We start from the raw sequence: 18,288 nt of genomic DNA on the forward strand, positions 1-18,288 counted from the left end.
CAGAAGTTTTAAGAGGAATGTTCCTTCAAAGTTATAGAAAGTTTTTAGGGAAGGTAGGCTGGGGAGGGGAAGCGTAAATGAGCTGACTGTGGGGAAATGGACTTTTCTAACCTCTGAGCTGCCCGTTTGCTCTGCTCTGTCTCTGCCAGGATCCAGACAATGCCAAGTGACTGGCCCTACCTGGTTCTGGACTCAGTGAGTTCCAACTCCAAATTACCAATTTTTGTTTAGCCCATAATTCTAAGCCTTGTGAAAGTAATACATCATATTACAACCCTGAGAGCCTTTCCATGCAAGTACACCGTTGAATTTTTGGTTCAGCGAATGACTGTGGACCACTGTTCACTGAGAGGGCAAGTAGAAAGCTGTTTGTTCTTTCTTACGTCTCACACTGTCACCCATAGCTCCAGCCGGGGGCCACATACAGCCAGTTATTTATTCTTAGTTTCTGTTCTCTGATGAGGAACCTCTAGATGAGCCAGATCCTACCCCAAGGCAAAATGCTAACAATTCCAGAGCCAGTAACGTAAGGAGACAATGCTGGCCACGGGTCAGACGTCGGGACACTTAACATTTCCAGACAGCACACAAAAGCAGATCCCCAGAGCCTTTCTTCCCTAAATTACCGCGCCTGCCTTGGTCTTTCTTAAATCTTAAGTTCCCAAAAGGTTGTTTTCATTTGCAAATGTTGCACCTCTCTGAGATACTCTAAGACTAAATAAAAATTGAGTCACTCGAAGCACAAAGCCACATAAAATTATGTGATCCTGTTGCATAACCCCTACTCTATCTCCCCAGTCCCATCTTTGTGCCTCTTCCAAACCGTTTCATAAACCTGCTCGGCAAGGCCTAAGTGCTCAACCTTCCTATGGCACCTCTTCTAGTCTTCACCTTGAAATTGCCTCTTCCGTTTTCATTCTATATTCTCTGTCTTCTCCTGAATCCTGCAGAAATGCCTCAGGAAAGAGACACTAATTTCAATACTAGTCTGCTTCCAGGATCAGCAACATTTACCTTCACTGTTCAAATAATATATAACACAATCTCTCTGTTAAGCACTAGCCCACACCACCCTTTTCAGTTCCCAACCCACTTCTATCCCTGTAAATGTCTCCATCTCTCCCTCAGACTCAAAACTGTGGTTCTCAAAGTGTTTAAATTAACGGGTAGTGAGAGAGGGGTAGAGAGAGCAATAGGAGCTTTTCTGTAGGTCATTATAACTCTGAAAATAATGGGGGGAGGGGCCGAGATGGTGGCATAGGAAGACCCTGAACTCACCTCCTCTTGTGGACACAACAAATTTATAGCTACGTATGGAATAATTTTCCTCTGAAAATGGCCTGAGAACGAGATGAATAGAACCTCCACAACAAAAGAGATGCACTGAGAAGGGTAGGAGACGCAAAGACATGGCCTCACCCACGACCCACCCCCCTCCTCAAACAACACAATCAGGTGGGGATCCAAAAACCGGGGAGCTCCCCCTCAAGAGTGAACAGATTACACGTGTGCCTGGGTGGCTCAGTCAGTTAAGTGTCAGACTGTGGCTCAGGTCATAATCCTGCAGTTCACGAGTTTGAACCCCATGTTGGGCTCTGTGCAGACAGCTCAGAGCCTGGAGCTTGCTTTGGATTCTGTGTCGTCTCCCTCTCTCTGCCCCTCCCTGCTCATACTCAGTCAGTCGTTCTCTCTCTCTCTCAAAAATAAAACATAAAAAAAATTTTTTAAAAGAGTGAAGAGATTGTGCCCCACAACAGGCACCCAACCCTAGGGGCATCACCAGAAAGACAAGCCCCCAAAATATCTGGTTTTGAAAATCAATGGGAATTAAACTCAGGAGAATCATAGAACTAAAGGGAACAGACATCCTGTTTGTTTTTGTTTTTTTAATACAATTTATTGTCAAATTGGTTAAAATACAGTGTGTAAAGTGTGCTCTTGGTTTTTGGGGTAGATTCCGTCCCTGGCTCATCGCTTACATACAACACCCAGTGTTCATCCCAACAAGTCCCCTTCTCAATGCCCATCACCCATTATCCCCTCTCCCCCACCCCCCAATCCACCCTCAGTTTGTTCTCTGTATTTAAGAGTCTCTTATGGTTTGCCTCCCTCCCTCTCTGTTTGTAACTATTTTTTCCCCATCCCTTCTCCCATGCTCTTCTGTTAAGTTTCTCAGGATCCACATATGAGTGAAAACATATGATATCTGTCCTTCTCTGACTTATTTCACTCAGCATAATACCTTCCAGTTTCATCCACATTGCTGCAAATGGCATGACTTCATTCTTTCTCATTGCCAAGTTGTATTCTATTGTATATATAAACCACATCTTCTTTATCCATTCATCAGTTGATGGACATTTAGGCTCTTTCCATAATTTGGCTATTGTTGAAAGCACTGCTATAAACAATGGGGTACATGTGTCTCTATGAATCAGCACTCCTGTATCCCGTGGATAAATTCCTAGTAGTGCTATTGCTGGGTCATAGGGTAGTTCTATTTTTAATTTTTTGGGGAACCTCCACACTGTTTTCCAGAGTGGCTGCACCAGTTTGCATCCCCACCAGCAGTGCAAGAGGGTTCCCGTTTCTCCACATCCTTGACAGCATCTGTAGTTTCCTGAGTTGTTCGTTTTAGCCATTCTGACTGGTGTGAGGTGGTATCTCAGTGTGGCTTTGATTTGTATTTCTGTGATGATGAGTGACGTTGAGCATCTTTTCATGTGACAGACATGCTGCTCTTAAAGGGCTTGTGTACAAACTCACTTGCCATGAGATCCAGCACGAAAGAAGCAGACTGAAAAGCACCTATATCATAAGCAAAGGAGATCTACTTACTAATTTTAAAGTGCCTGTAGAAGAGGCAGGAACCTACAGGGACTTTATCAGGGACAAAAGTGCTTACAAACACCATTTTTGCATTCCCATCCTAACGTGGGTGACAGATCCAAGGGGCACCACTTGTAGTGCCTTCCCTCTAGCCTGCCAGCACTGGAGGGCATGTTCTTCCCATCCTGTGCTCTAACCAGGTTAGCCAGCACCCATAGTACCACCCATCCTAATTAGCACCAGAGCTGCAATTGGCCCAGACAGGTGGTCTCGGCCCCACCCAACCCACACAGAGACCAGCTGCCACCACAGCAAGTGAATAACCCAAGCCCCACCATCTCCCCACAGCAGTTGACCTGTAATCAACCGGAGCAGGTGCCCCAGTCCTTACCCCACCCCCAGCATGCAGAGATTGAGCTAAAACCAGGATGGGTCAGCACCCCACACCTGCCCACCCTCTGAGCCCAGAAGCTGACCCATAACTGGACTGTGTGAGCATCCTGAGTCCCACTCTACTCATACAGAGGCCAAGGCGCAACTGGGCCAGGTAAGTGCCCCAAGCCTTGTCCTCCTGGCATGCAGCAGCCAGGGCCCTATCCCAGCCAGAAAGCACAAACAGCACATAGGGGATGCCCACAGACTGCCTGGCTCAGAGCCACACAGAACAGCTCCTGAGCCTCCATTTCTGAGCCACACAGAACAGCTCCTTCACAAGATCACTCCTTCAAGACTGGGGGGGTAGTTCACCTATATACAGACAAACACAGAGAGACAAGCAAAATGAGACCAAGAAATATGTTCCAAACCACAGAAAAAAGAACTTAATGAAACAGAAATAAGCAACCAAAGATGCTCACTGATCTCAGGAGAAGAATGGATGAACACAACAAGTTCAACAGATGGAATGAAAATATAAGAAAGTACCAAACAGAAGTTACAACTGAACTGAAAAATATACTAAAAGGGTTCAACAGCAGAATGGATAAAGTAGAAGCACAACTCAATGAACTGGAAGACAAAGCAATGGAAAACACTCAGAACAGGGAATTTTTTTTTTTTTTAATTTGTAAGAAGAGGAATACCTTAAAGGACCTTGGGACAATAACAAGTATAATAACATTCACATTATAGGTGTCCCAGAAGAAGAAGGAAGGAAAGGGCCAGAAAAATTATTTGAAGAAATAATGGCTGAAAACTTCCCTAATCTGGTTAAAGAAGCAGACATCCAGGTCAAGGAAGCCCCCAGAGAATTCCAAATAAGATGAACCCAAAGAGAACAAAACCAAGGCATATCATAATTAAAATGATAAAATTTAAGGATAAAGAGAGAATCTTAAAAGCAACAAGAGAAAAGCAACATATTACATACAAGAGAAACCCTGTAAGGCTATCGGCAGATTTTTCAGCAGAAACTTTACAGGCCAGAAGGAAGTGGCATGACATTTTCAAAGAGCTAAAAGGAAAAAACTGCCAACCAAGAATTCTCTACCCGGCAAGATTACCATTCAGAATTGAAGGAGAGATTAAAAGTTTTCTAGATAGGCAAAAGCTAAAGGAGTTCATCATCATCACACTGGCTTTATAAGAAATGTAAAAGTGGGGGCACCTGGGTGGCTCAGTCGGTTAAGCATCCGACTTCGGCTCAGGTCATGATCTCACACTCCATGACTTCAAGCCCCGCGTCGGGCTCTGTGCTGACAGCTCAGAGCCTGGAGCCTGCTGCAGATTCTGTAGCTCCCTCTCTCTGACCCTCCCCCATTCACACTCTTTCTCTGTCTCAAAAATAAATGAACATTAAAAAAAATTTAAGAAATGAAAAAGGGACTTCTCTAAGCTAACCAGCAAAGCACTAATTAATAAGAAAATATACAAAAGTAAAAATCTCAAGGGAAAAGGTAAATAAACAATAAGATAGGCATTAAAGTATAAAGGTTAAAAAGTAGTAAAATTAATTATAAATATAATTAGTTAAGGGATACATAAAATAAAAAAGATGTCAATATGTTCTCAGAAACATAAAATGGGGGGGGGGGTGGGTGAAACTGTAAAGCTTTGGAATGTGTTCAAAATTAACTTACTATCACATTCAAAGAGACTGTTATTGCATAAAATGTCATGTGAACCTCACAATAACAAGAAAGAAAAAAACTTATAGTAAATACACAAAAAAAGAAACAGAAAGGAATGGCTGGCAGACTAGAGGTAAAGGGATGGAAAAAGATAGACTATGCAAATGAAAATAAAAAGAAAGTTGGGGCAGGACTACTTATATAAAATAGACCTTAAAACAAATACTGGAATAAAAAACAAAGGGTTGGGGCGCCTGGGTGGATCAGTTGGTTGAGCGTCCAACTTCGTCTCAGGTAATGATCTCACGGTTCATAGGTTCAAGCCCCACATCGGGCTCTGTGCTGACAGCTCAGAGCCTGGAGCCTGTTTCAGATTCTGTGTCTCCCTCTCTCTCTGCCCCTCCCCCACTCATGCTCTGTCTCCCTCTGTCTCAAAAATAAATAAACATTAAAAAAAATTTTTTTAAGGGCATTACATAGAGATAAAGGGATCAATCCACAACAAAACATAACACTTATAAATATTTATATACCCAAATAGAAGCACCAAAATATATAAAGCAAATATCAGACATAAAAGGAGAAGAAGATAGCAACACAATGTTAGTACGGGACTTTAATACTCCACTTTCATCAATGTATAGATCTTCCATACTATTTTCCATAGTGGCTGTACAAATTAACACTCCCACCAACAGGGCACCAATGTTCCCTTTTCTCCACATCTTCACCAACACTTCTTATTTCTTGTCTTTTTGATACTAGCCCTTCTGACTGATATGAGGGGATATCTTGCGGTCTCAATTTGCATTTCCCTAATGATGAGTGATGTTGAGCATCTTTTCATGTGCCTGTTGGCCATCTGGATGTCTTCTTTGGAAAAATACCTATTCAGATCCTCATGTTTGGTTTCTGGTAAGTGTACCGTATGAGTTCTTTATGTATTTTGCCTATTAACCTCCTAGTGTGGTGTGTGTGTGTGTGTGTGTGTGTGTGTGTCACACATACATATATATGTAGTGTGTGTATACAGACATATACACATACATAGGGAATATAGTCAAAATATTTTAATAATTTCATATGACAGAGGGTAACAAGAGCTATGAAGGTCATCATATTTTAATGTATAAATATATCAACTCATCATGATGTACAGCTGAAACTAATATAATTGTATCCCAATTATAATTCAAGAAAAAAGATAAAAACCATCATAGAGGCCACTTCTTGACTTAATTGTCCAAGAAAGCATTTCCCTCAAAATACAACATAAATCTCAGATTATCTACCATACCATTAATGTATAACGGCATGAAAATAAAAATACATCAGATAACTCTTTTATCAAATACTAATAAATGCAAATATTTCCTGGAAGTAAAAAGTGAAGAATTTGGGTTAAAAATAATACATAACATGTTTTAACTTTTTAATAAATTCGTTTCTGGTTTTTACAGTCTCTCACTCCTTATTGACTTCTTTTTAAAAATTAGATAGGGGCGCCTGGGTGGCACAGTCGGTTAAGCGTCCGACTTCGGCTGAGGTCATGATCTCACGGTCTGTGAGTTCGAGCCCCGCGTCGGGCTCTGTGCTGACAGCTCAGAGCCTAGAGCCTGTTTCAGATTCTGTGTCTCCCTCTCTCTCTGCCCCTCCCCTGTTCATGCTCTGTCTCTCTCTGTCTCAAAAATAAACGTTAAAAAAAATTTTTTTAATAAAAAAATAATAAAATAATAAAATAAAAAAATAATAAATAAATAAATAAATAAATAAATAAATAAATAAATAAATAAGATAAGATATACCCTGGGTGGCTCAGGCGGCTGAGTGTTCAACTCTTGGTTTTGGCTCAGGTTCTTGAGTTTGAGCCCCACATCAGGCTTTGAGCTGGCAGTGCGGAGCCTGCTTGGGATTCTCCCTCCCTCTCTCTCTGCCCCTCTCTCACTCTCTCTCTCTCTCAAAATAAATAAATAAACTTTAAAAGAATTTTAAAATTAGTTATACCTATCCCAGCATATAAACAGAGACAGTGGTACAAGTCATGGAATTAAGCAGTGCTACTTTGGGTAGGAAACATGTACTTATTATTGAAGATTATGTAAGTCTCATTTTGGCCTTAGATGCTAAGGGAGTATCATATTGAATTTCTCTCTTGGAGCAATAAGATTTGTCCTCTGTCCCAGGTAAGAAAGTTGGTTTACAAGTAAATTTAAGAAATTATTACCACAGTTCTAAATTTCCTCCCATATTACATAATTGGTTTCATATTTTTATGTTCTCAAATTCAGCACTCTTTTAATATAGGTCTTCTTTTATTTAGTGGAAATACTTCCCTGGCAAAGGTCATAGAAGACTCAGTAGAGCCTTGCAATATAGTAAATATTTTATTAAGTATCCTGTCCAAAAATCACCCCTCTCTACATACTCACCACCCAGGCCAATTTCTTTCCCCCATTTTCCATAACTCCATTTAAATTTTATCCCCCAAATACAGGCCAAGCCTATCCTCATTTACGAACATGATTTATTAATGCAAATGTGCTAGAATCTGATCTTTAGCTTTCTGAGAAAACCATATGGTAAAGCACCTTTAAATAAAAGTTACTGATCAAATCTTGGCAGACTATCAGTCTCGTGGGTACAGCATAATCTGTCCTAATTTATTAAGAAAGCTTTTCCAAGTCTGACTACTAATTCTTTCAATATCTAGTTCTAGGTAAATTAAATTAGTCTGCAGATGGTCCAGAGCTCGGGAGATTATCAAACTATTTTACATTTTCAGAAACCCCAAATTATTCGGTGCTAGCTAGCCATTAAGTACAGAAGATTTCCATTCGTGGCTAGTTTATTATTAATGGCCTTGAACAACATACAATTTTGTTGTCAATCCATAGATGCTAGGACAAAACACTCTACTGGGTGCACACCAGGCAGCACAGGAATTGTGTCATTTCCCGTCTCCTTCAGTCATTACAAGAGTAATGCCAGCCCGTGTTTTCAATACAGTTAGAGCTTAAGCGACTGCCACACTGAAACGTTTGTTTTACTACATTAACTTCATATTCTTGTTCTGAAATTGGACAGTGTGCCCATTTCGTTTCTCTGCACTTGTCCCTTATTTGTCTTTAAAGAAACAAAGAAAAGTTCTAACTCTATTGCAATCTCACACACAGAAAAATGCTAGATTCTTCTGGCACACTTATTCTTTCCAGGCTCCATTTAGTTCAGGGCTTCCTCCCAAGTGTATCAGGACATACTAAGTTTCTAAGACCTGTTTAATTGTGACAGCACCAGAATTTCTCCACAATATGGACTGCCTTTGGACAGATCTTAACCTCATACCCTTTGTCCTCAGATTTCCAATCAGTCCAGTCACCATCCTCTCTCACTACTAATTAGAATTCCACTCATGTTTGTTTTGAATTCAAAACAAGAATGTCCCTGGGCACATGAATCCCAGCTAGAGGGAAACTAAAGGTGAGTATTCTCCACACTGGTTATATGCTTATGATTCTACAAACTATGAACAGCCAAGACAGACAACTTCTGATATCAAATTAGCCTCACCACAAGTAACTCAAGGTCAACTATTCTAAAACTAATCCAGTTCAGTGCTTCTCCCCAAATATGTTTTAAGTCTGCATCTTCCCACACTGAACTAGAATAATATCTCTTAAGGAAAACCTCTGCAACCCACTTATTCTAAAACATTTATTGGGGTGCCTGGGTGGCTCAGTTGGTTAGGCATATGACTTCGACTCAGGTCATGATGTTATGGTTCAAGTTCAAGCCCCATGTCAGGCTCTATGCTAACAGCCTGCTTCGGATTCTGTGTCTCCCTCTCTCTCTGCCCCTCCCTCACTTGTGTTATCTCTCTCTCTCTCCCTCTCTCTCTAAAAAAAAAATAAACATTAAAAAAAAAAAACCAATAAGTCATTTACTAGGAACAAGCTACAGTACTTAACATTGGCCAGTGACTATTTCCAAGTTGAGATTGCTTTCCTCTATGGTCATGATTGGCAATAATACCAGCTCTGGAAAAATTCTGGGGTAGATTTAACATGAGTGCACCTTTCGCCATGGAACACCTCAGTGGTTCATTCAGCCAGGTATTAGAGTGACCATTCTAAGAAAAAGTATTACCGTATCCTCAGATTCTTCCTCAAACAGTGTGTTAATCATGATGGCTGAAACTATAGGTGACAGAAATCCATCTCAAGTCTGCTTAAGCAAAACAGAAGATATATTAGTTTATCTAGACAGGAAGAAATTTTGGATAGCACTCAAAACAGAGGAAACAGGAATCAGGACTCAGTACTGTCATGAAACTCACCCACCACCCACCTTAACAAGTTTCTGCTTATCTCTGGGTCTCCTTGCTTAATGCCTTCCTACTCTTCACTCTATGTGTGTCTTCCATGTGACACAGGAAATAAACTCCAAGCTATCATTTATCACAAAAGTCTTGGGGACAATTCCCGTTTGCCTAATTAGATCATGTGCCTTTACCCATATACATCACTGTAGCCTGGAAGATGGGGCAGGGGAGGAGATGGGGCACTGTAATTAGTCAGGCCTCAATTCATACTTGCTTTTGTGGCTAGGAATGGGAGGCAGGGAATGGAGACATGGATCAACATGACTGTTATCCTTATCAAAATCACATCAAGTGGGGGAAGAAGTCTCCAAATGGAAGGGGCTGTTACTACCAAAGGGGCAATGAGAGAAAAATGTTCAGGGCAGCAATAATCATTAGCTAGTATAGTCTACCAATGACCTCCTCCAGGAAGGATAAGGTGGCCATCTACCCAAGTGTGATTCCCAGACTTCTTACACATTTTAAAACAGACAGCAACCTGCCACCCACTCAGATGACCATTGAGAAGCATAAGGATATATTCTTGTCAATAATGTTGAACAGCTCAACTCTGGATGCTCATAACAAGAGAATAACCTTGAATTTTCTGCTGCTCAGCTCTGATCAGAAGTTTAATTGTAGGAAGTAACATTCAGGGAAAATTAATGAAGGATATGCTGTCCCTCTGTAACTACTGGTTACCTTTCCAACTGCCATTTTGCCCTTTTGTTGTTGTTATTGGCAAAATTTGACTTTGTTGGGTATCTACCCTGATTCCACCTGATTCAGCATTAACTCCTCCTTCAGGGATAAAGAGTGAGGAGTTAAATTTTAAGTCACTCATAACGGCCTTTCATGCTCCTTTCTAGGGCTAGTTTAAGGGTAGATAGGTGACACATTTCTGGCCAATGAGACCTGGAGGGAGTCTGCTATGGAAATTTCTGGGGCAGGCTTCCCTGCTCCTATAAGGAAAACAGAAGAATGTCAGGAACTCTTTTACTTTTGGATAATATCACAACCACCTTGCAATCTAGAAAGGGGCCAGCCTAAAGACAAACACATTGAAGATGGTGGAAAAGACAAAAAGCTCATTGATGACACTGTAGAACTGCCAGTCAACTAGCCCTGAAATCTATCATAGAGATATCTGTTATTCTTTGCAATTAAACAAATTTAGAGGTGGAGTGCTCTGTATTTGTTTTTTTTAATTAATTTATTTTAATTTAAATCCAAGTTAGTTAACATATAGTGTAATAATGATTTCAGGAATAGAATTTAGTGATTCATCACTTACATATAACACCCAGTGCTCATCCCAACAAGTGCCCTCCTTAATACTCATCACCCATTTAACACATGCCCCCCACTCATCTCCCCTCCAGCAACCCTGTTTATTCTCTGTATTCTCTGTTTTTATCTTATTTTTGCTTCCCTTCCATTATGTTCATCTGTTTTGTTTCTTAAATTCCACATGAGTGAAATCATATGATATTTGTCTTTCTCTGACTTATTTCACTTAGCATAATACACTCTAGTTCCATCCACGTTATTACAAATGACAAGGTTTCATTCTTTTTGATTGTCAAAGAATATTCATGTGTGTGTGTGTGTACACACATCCTTATCCACTCATCAGTCAATGGATATTTTGGCTCTTTCCATATTTTGGCTATTGTTAATAGTGCTGCTATACACACTGGATTGAATGTGCCCCTTCAAATTTCTAACCTTTGGTAGTGCAAATGTGGGGTCAGAGGGTAGTTCTATTTTTAATTTTTTGAGGAACCTCCATACTGTTTTCCACAGTGGCTGCACCAGTTTGCATTCCCACCAACAGTGCAAAAGAGTTCCCCTTTCTCCACATCCTCACCAACATCTCGTTTCCTGAGTTGTTAATTTTAGCCATTCTAAAAAGTGTGAGGTGGTATCTCATTGTGGTTTTGATTTGTATTTCTCTGATGATGATGAGTGATGTTCAGCATCTTTTCATGTGTCTGTTAGCCATCTGGATGTGTTCTTTGGAAAAGTGTCTATTCACGTCTTTTGCCCATTTCTTCACTGGACTGTTTTTTTGAGTGTTGAGATAAGTTCTTTATAGATTTTAGATACTAACATTTCTAACGTTTGATACTGACGTTTATCAAATACATCATTTGCAAATATCTTCTCCCATTCCATTGCTTGTTTTTTAGTTTTGCTGATTGCTTCCTTCACTGTGCAGAAGCTTTTTATCTTGAAGTCCCAATAGTTCATTTTTGCTTTTTGTTTTCCTTGCCTCCAGAGACACGTCAAGTAAGAAGTTGCTGCAGCTGAGGTCAAAGAGGTTGCTGCCTGTTTTCTCCTCTAGGATTTTGATGACCTCCTGCCTTACGTTTAGGTCTTTCATCCATTTTGAGTTTATTTTTGTGTATGGTGTAAGAAAATGGTCCAGGTTCATTTTTCTACATGTCGCTGTCCAGTTTTCCCAATGCCATTTGCTGAAGAAACTATCTTTATTCCATTGGGTATTCTCTCCTGCTCTGTCAAAGATTGGTTGGCCATGTTTATGGGTCCATTTCTGGATTCTCTATTCTGTTCTATCGATGTATGTGTCTGTTCTTGTGCCAGTACTATACTGTCTTGATGACTACAGCTTTGTGATACGACTTGAAGTCGAAATTGTGATGCTTCCAGCTTTGGTTTTCTTTTTCAGGATTGCTTTGGCTATTTGGGATCTTTTCCAGTTCCATACAAATTTTAGGATTGTTTGTTCTAGCTCTGTGAAGAAAGCTGGTGTTATTTTGATAGGGACTGCAAGAAGTGGAGTACTCTATATTTGGGGTAACAGATACAGCAAAAACTTCTTTTTACCCAGAATAATCTAATTGGATGGTTAATGTTAAAGAATTGGCTAACTGATAAAATCATAAAAATTACATAAGCATTATTTTCATATAAACATATGAACATACATTTATTCACCAATCTTTAGATGTAGGACCCACATGTTTTGTTTCGTACAGGACTCTGATTGTTATTACATACCTTGTTTCTTACATAAGCCACCTCCACAGTGCATACTTACACCTTTCCAGTTTGGGTTTCTTTCATGTAAATTAATAAAGGTACTTCCTAAGTAATCTGAATGCTGAATCCTTATGGAGTTGTTGGAATTTTTTCACAATAGTTTACAGTTGTTTCACTTATACAAAATGTAAAAGCAGTATTTTTTTAGTTATTCTCATCAAGTTTTTCCAAAGCATTAATACTTGGTTTTCGTAGATACATCTTTTTACTCTTACAATTGTTTTATATAATACTTAATTATTTCATACACTAAGTAAAATTTGCACAAACATACACATAGTTGGCTGACAGTAAATATAAAATTCAACTAGAGGAAGCCCAAGTACAAGGTTTCTCTAAGTAGCCCTTGGCTGCAAGTGCAATTCAGCATGCTGTGGACGGTGGTCATGATGCTTTGCAGAGAAAATGGAAGCTGGATGAATCATGAAATCTGGTGAAGTAAAGGTCAATTAAGAAAACTTGTAGGGCACCTGGGTGACTCAGTCAGTTAAGTGTCCAACTTCGGCTCAGGTCGTGATCTCATGGCTCGTGGGCTCCAGCCCCACGACAGGCTCTGGGGCTGACACCTCAGAGCCAGGAGCCTGCTTCAGATTCTGTGTCTCCCTCTCTCTCTCTCTCTCTCTCTCTCTCTCTCTCTCTCTGTCCCTTCCCTGCTCATGCTGTGTCTCTCTCTTTCTCTCTCTCAAATAAATAAACAAATAAACATTAAAAAAAAAAGAAAACTTGAGAACTTGTGTCTTATCAGATATAGGACTTACAAATATTGTCTCCCACTCTGTAAACTGTCTTTTCACTTTCTCAATAATGTCCTTTGATTAATAAAAATTGTTCCTTTTTATGAAGTCAATTTATTTTTTTCTTTTGTTGCTCATGCTTTTGGCGTCAAATCTAAGATCCATTGTAAAAGCTAAGATCATGAAGATTTACCCCTATGACTTCTTCTAGTAGGTTAATAGTTGTAACTCTTGTATTTAAGCCCTATGCCTTTTGAGTTAATTTTTGTATACTGAGTGGGCTCAATATCCATTCTTTTGCATGTGGTTATCCAGTTGTGTTAGCACCATTTGTTGAAGAGACTGTTTTTGTTCATCCCCAATAAATAAATGGTTTTTTTAACCTTATCGAAAATTAATTATTGCAAATTAAGTGGCCATAGATACTTGAATTCATTCCAGGATTTTCAACTCTATTCCATTGGTCTAAATGTCTATCCTTATGTCAGGAGCACACTATTTTGATTACTACAGCTTTGTTACTACAAACTGTTTTTTAAAAGTTTATTTATTTTGAGAGAGAGAGAGAGCATATGGGTGCTTATGACCTGAGCCGAAACCAAGAGTAAAAACTTAGCCAATCCAGGAGCCCCTGTAGTAACTTTTTAAATCAGGAAGTATAAGTCCTCAAACTTTGTTCTTTTTCAAGCATGTTTTAACTAATTAGGGCCTCTTGTAATTTCGTATGAATCTGAGGATTGGCTTTTTTTTTATTTCTAGGGGGAAAAATCCATTTCAATTTTGACAGGTACTGCTTTGAATCTGTAGATCACTTTGGGGAATACTGTCATTTTAACAATATTAAGTCTTCCAGTCAATGAACATTGAGGTCTTTCCATTTATTTAAGTCTTAATTTACTTCAGTGGTATTTTATAGTTTTCTACTGTATCAGTCTTTCACTCCTTAGTTAAATTTATTCCTGGAGATAGATAGATAGATAGATAGATAGATAGATAGATAGATAGATAGATAGATATTTTGCTTTATTTCCTTTAGAATTGTTCATTGCTGGTGTAGAAACACAACTGACTTTTTGTGGGTTGATCTTATACCGCAATTTTGTTGAATTTCCTCGTTAGCTCGAGTAGTTTGTGCGTATGTGTATGCATGCATTCTTGGGGATCTTCTATATATAGAATTACATCATCTACAAACAGAAATAGTTCACTTCTTCCTTTCCAATTTAGATGCCTTTTATTTCTCTTCCTAGCCTGAATGCTCTGGTTAGGACTTCCAGTGCAATGTTGAATAGTAATGGTGAAAGCAGACATCCTTGTCCCAACCCTGATCTCAGCCTTCAGTCTTTATCATTGAGTATGACGTTCGCTGGGGATTTTTCATAAATGCCCTCTGTCATGCTAAGGAAATTCACTTCTACTCCTAGTCTTCTGAGTCTTTTTTTTTTTTTTTAATCTGAGAGAGAGAGCGCAAGCACAAGTGGGGGAAAGAGGCAGGTGTTGGGGGGGAGCGAGGTGAGAGACCCAAGTAGGCTCCACACTCAGTGCAGAGCCCAGCACAGGGCTCAATCCCACAACCCTAGGATCATGACCTGAGCTGAAATCAAGAATCAGACACTGAACCAACTGAGACAACCAGATACCCCTTTCTAAGCCTTTTTGTTACAAAAGAGTGCTGAATTCTGTCAGATGCTTTTTCTGTATCTATTGAGTTGATCATGTGTTTTTCCCCCTTTGTTCTATTAATGTGGTATATTATATTGATTACTTGGTGGTTACCATGGGGATTACAGTTAATATCCTAAGTTTATAACGAACCCAGTTGAATTAATATCAACTTAGCTTCAATAACATGCATTAAATCTGTTCCTATCCAGCTCTGTACCCCTACTTTATGCTGTTATTGTCACAAATTATATCTTTATACATTGTGCACCCATTAACACAGGTTTCTAATTACTGCTTTAGACATTTGTCTTTTAAATCATATAGGAGGAGTACCTGGGTGGCTCAGTCAGTTAAGCATCCAGCTTTGACTCAGGTCATGATCTCAGAGTTCATGGGTTCAAGCCCTGCGTCGGGCTCTGTGCTGACAGCTCAGAGCCTGGAGCCTGTTTCAGATTCTGTGTCTCCCTCTCTCTCTGCTCCTCCCCTGTTCATGCTGTGTCTCTCTCTGTCTCAAAAATAAATAAAAAAGTTAAATAAATAAATAAATAAATAAATAAATAAATAAATAAATAAATCATATAGGAGGAGTACCTGAGTGGCTCAGTCAGTTAAGCATCCAGCTTTGGCTCAGGTCATGATCTCAGAGTTCGTGGGTTCAAGCCCTGCGTTGGGCTCTGAACTGACAGCTCGGAGCCTAGAGCCTACTTCAGATTCTATGTCTCCCTCTCTCTCTCTGTCCCTCCCCCCTGCTTGTGCCCTCTCTGTCCCTCTCTCTCTCAAAAAAAATAAACTTTAAAAAAATAGTAAGGCATATAGGAAAGACAAAGAGAAGTTACTAACTAAAATAACAAGAATACTAGCTTTATATTTACCTATAGTTATCTTCATTGATGATCTTTATTTCTTCATATGGCTTCACTACTGCCTAGTGTCCTTTTGTTTCAAGCCTAAAGGACTCTCTAGCATTTCTGGCAGGACAGGTCTACTAGCAAAGATCTCCCTTAGCTTTTGTTTATCTAAGAATGCCTTAACTTCCCCCTCATTTTTGAAGGATAGTTTTGCCAAATATAGAATTCTTGGATAACAATTTTTCTTTCAGCACTTTAAATATATCTTCCCATGGCCTTCTGGCCTCCATGGTCTTGAAGAGAAATTGGCTGTTCATCTTTTTTTTAATTTTTTTTTTAACGCTTATTTATTTCTGAGACAGAGAGAGACAGAGCATGAGTGGGGGAGGGGCAGAGAGAGAGAAAGAGAGAGAGAGAGAGAGAGAGAGAGACAGAATCCGAAGTAGGCTCCAGGCTCAGAGCTGACAGCATAGAGCCCCACCTGGAGATCGAACTCATGAACGGTGAGATCATGACCTGAGCCGAAGTCTGTCGCTCAACCGACTGAGCCACCCAGGTGCCCCGTTGGCTGTTCATCTTTCTAAAGGTCCCATGTATGTGACAAGTCAATTTTCTCTTGCTGCTTACCAAGTTCTCTCGGTCTTTGGCTTCCAATAATTTGATTACAATGTACCTAGGTATGGATCTTTTTGAGTTTATCTTACTTTGAATTTTTTTGAGTTTTGGATGTGTAAATTCCTATCTTTCATAAAATTTGGAAAGTTTTCAGACATTATTTCTTCAAATAATCTTTCTGCCCCTTTCTTTCTCTCTTCTTTTAAGGATCCCAGTAATGCATACATTGCTAAGCTTGATGGTGTCCTATAGGTCACTTAAGCACTGCTCATTCTTCTTCATTCTTTTTGCTTTCTGCTCCTCAGACTGGGTAATTTTAACACTAAGTCACACTGATGGCAGAAGATTGTGGTAAGGTCCTAAAACTCTTGCAGCTCAGGTCTGCAAACACCATGAACCCAGAACCCAACTCCAGCCTTAGACAGGCTCAACCCCTTCAGGACACTTGTTCTTAAATCATTGTGATGTTTCAACTTCTGGCTCCCCTTAATGTAAGTCAGCTGCACCTATGAAGCAAATTTTTCATCCACATTGAACAACAGGAGCTCTCTCTCCCTCTCTCTCATAAAATAAACATTTATTTAAAAAAAAAAAGAAATTGATCAATAATTAATAATCTTCTAAAACAGATATACCAGGCCCAGATGGGTTCACTGGTAGATACTACCAAACATTTTAGGAATTATACCAATTCTCTATAATTTCTTCAAGATAGAAGTAGAGAGAATACTTCCTAACTCATTCTATGAAGCCAGCATTACCCTAGTATAAAACCAGACAAAGACATTACAAGAAATGAAAATTATAGACCAAAATTTCTAATGAACACAGACATAAAAATTCTCAACAAAATATCAGCAAATCAAATTCAACAATCTATGAGAAAGCACGTGGTACAGAAGGATGAGCAACAAGCTTGGGCTTGGAAGGTCTGGGTTTGAGATTCAGTCTGTCACATGCTATTTAATGGCATTGGGCAAATCACTGAACCCTACTTTATCCTAATTGGCACCCTGCCTATCTCCTGTATAGTTGTATTAAGTCAAGTGAGGAAAATGTATAAAACCGCATCAAATTCTATTGTTACTCCAAATTAGAAAGCACTGATTTAATGAACAGCAACAATGATACTCTGAATAACAAGAGACAACAGAAGTAGGAGTTACCAAAATCAAAGCCACAGGTTTAATCTTGGATTGGCTTCAAGCTCACACTGTTGTTCATGGCAACATACTGCAGCTCTAAGCCTAAGCAGCCACCTCAAGGATGCACAGGCACCACCAGGACCTTAACAAAACTCCCAGAAAAATGACTTAAGGATTCAGACCCTACAGACATTGGCAGAACAGCCCATCTCTCAGGCACCAGCTAAGTACTTGACAACACTGCCATCCTACGCTTTTGCAGAAGCTGCATTTATTTTCTGCTAAGTGTTCTGGCAGCCCGCTTTACAGGAACCCATTACACAGCCACCAATTTATTTGAAAAAAGGAGAAAACAGATACACAAAAGAAATTCATTACCCACGGGATATGTCACAGTTAATGGTAATTAATCAAACTTTTTTCCCTTCATGTAGAAAACCAGGCACATAAATAACCGTATCGGGGATCAATGGAGCATCTGTTTCATGCTTTAAAAAAAAAATCAACTAGCAGAATGCTGCTCAGATTTTCTGGTATTCTTAAAGAAAACCATTTTCGGAGAAAGAAGATATATTTTTACTTAAAAGAATAAATCCATTATCTCTTTCCTAAATTTGTTTTCTATACCATAATTACATCCTTTTACAGATGGGTACAACACATATTAACACAGGTGTATTTGATTATAAACATTAAAAAAATTAGGTTATTGGCATAAAATATGAAAATGAAGCTCAGGCATTTCCTTTGGCATTTTAGGAAAGCAAATGTCAATTGGAAATGTTTCTGTACATCTAAATTAAACAACTATACTGATTAAAGAAAAATGTCTAATCTTCTGAATTCCGATCTCCTGAACAACATGAAGGAAAAATTGCCCCCCTCCATAAATGGCCAATTTATTCTGTCATGTGACCAAAGTCCAGGTGTTTTTACTGCCTTTATTATGGCTGGTATCAC

The 18,288-nt window shown here is 39.3% G+C and overlaps 1 protein-coding gene across 5 annotated transcripts in view; it reads right to left on the bottom strand.

Annotated features, from left to right (window-relative positions):
- Window positions 1-18,288, bottom strand: part of FHIP1A (FHF complex subunit HOOK interacting protein 1A) — a 242,186-nt gene that overhangs the window by 135,382 nt on the left and 88,516 nt on the right. The window contains exon 3 of one of the 5 annotated variants that reach the window (XM_053216866.1): window positions 15,054-15,225. The exons of the other annotated variants lie outside the window; for them this stretch is intronic. The gene's annotated coding sequence lies outside the window, so the exon portion shown is untranslated. The remainder of the gene's footprint in view (window positions 1-15,053; window positions 15,226-18,288) is intronic. 5 annotated transcript variants of the gene reach the window in all.

Source organism: Acinonyx jubatus, chromosome B1, assembly GCF_027475565.1.
Source record: "Acinonyx jubatus isolate Ajub_Pintada_27869175 chromosome B1, VMU_Ajub_asm_v1.0, whole genome shotgun sequence".
In the NCBI taxonomy this organism is placed as follows: domain Eukaryota; kingdom Metazoa; phylum Chordata; class Mammalia; order Carnivora; family Felidae; genus Acinonyx; species Acinonyx jubatus.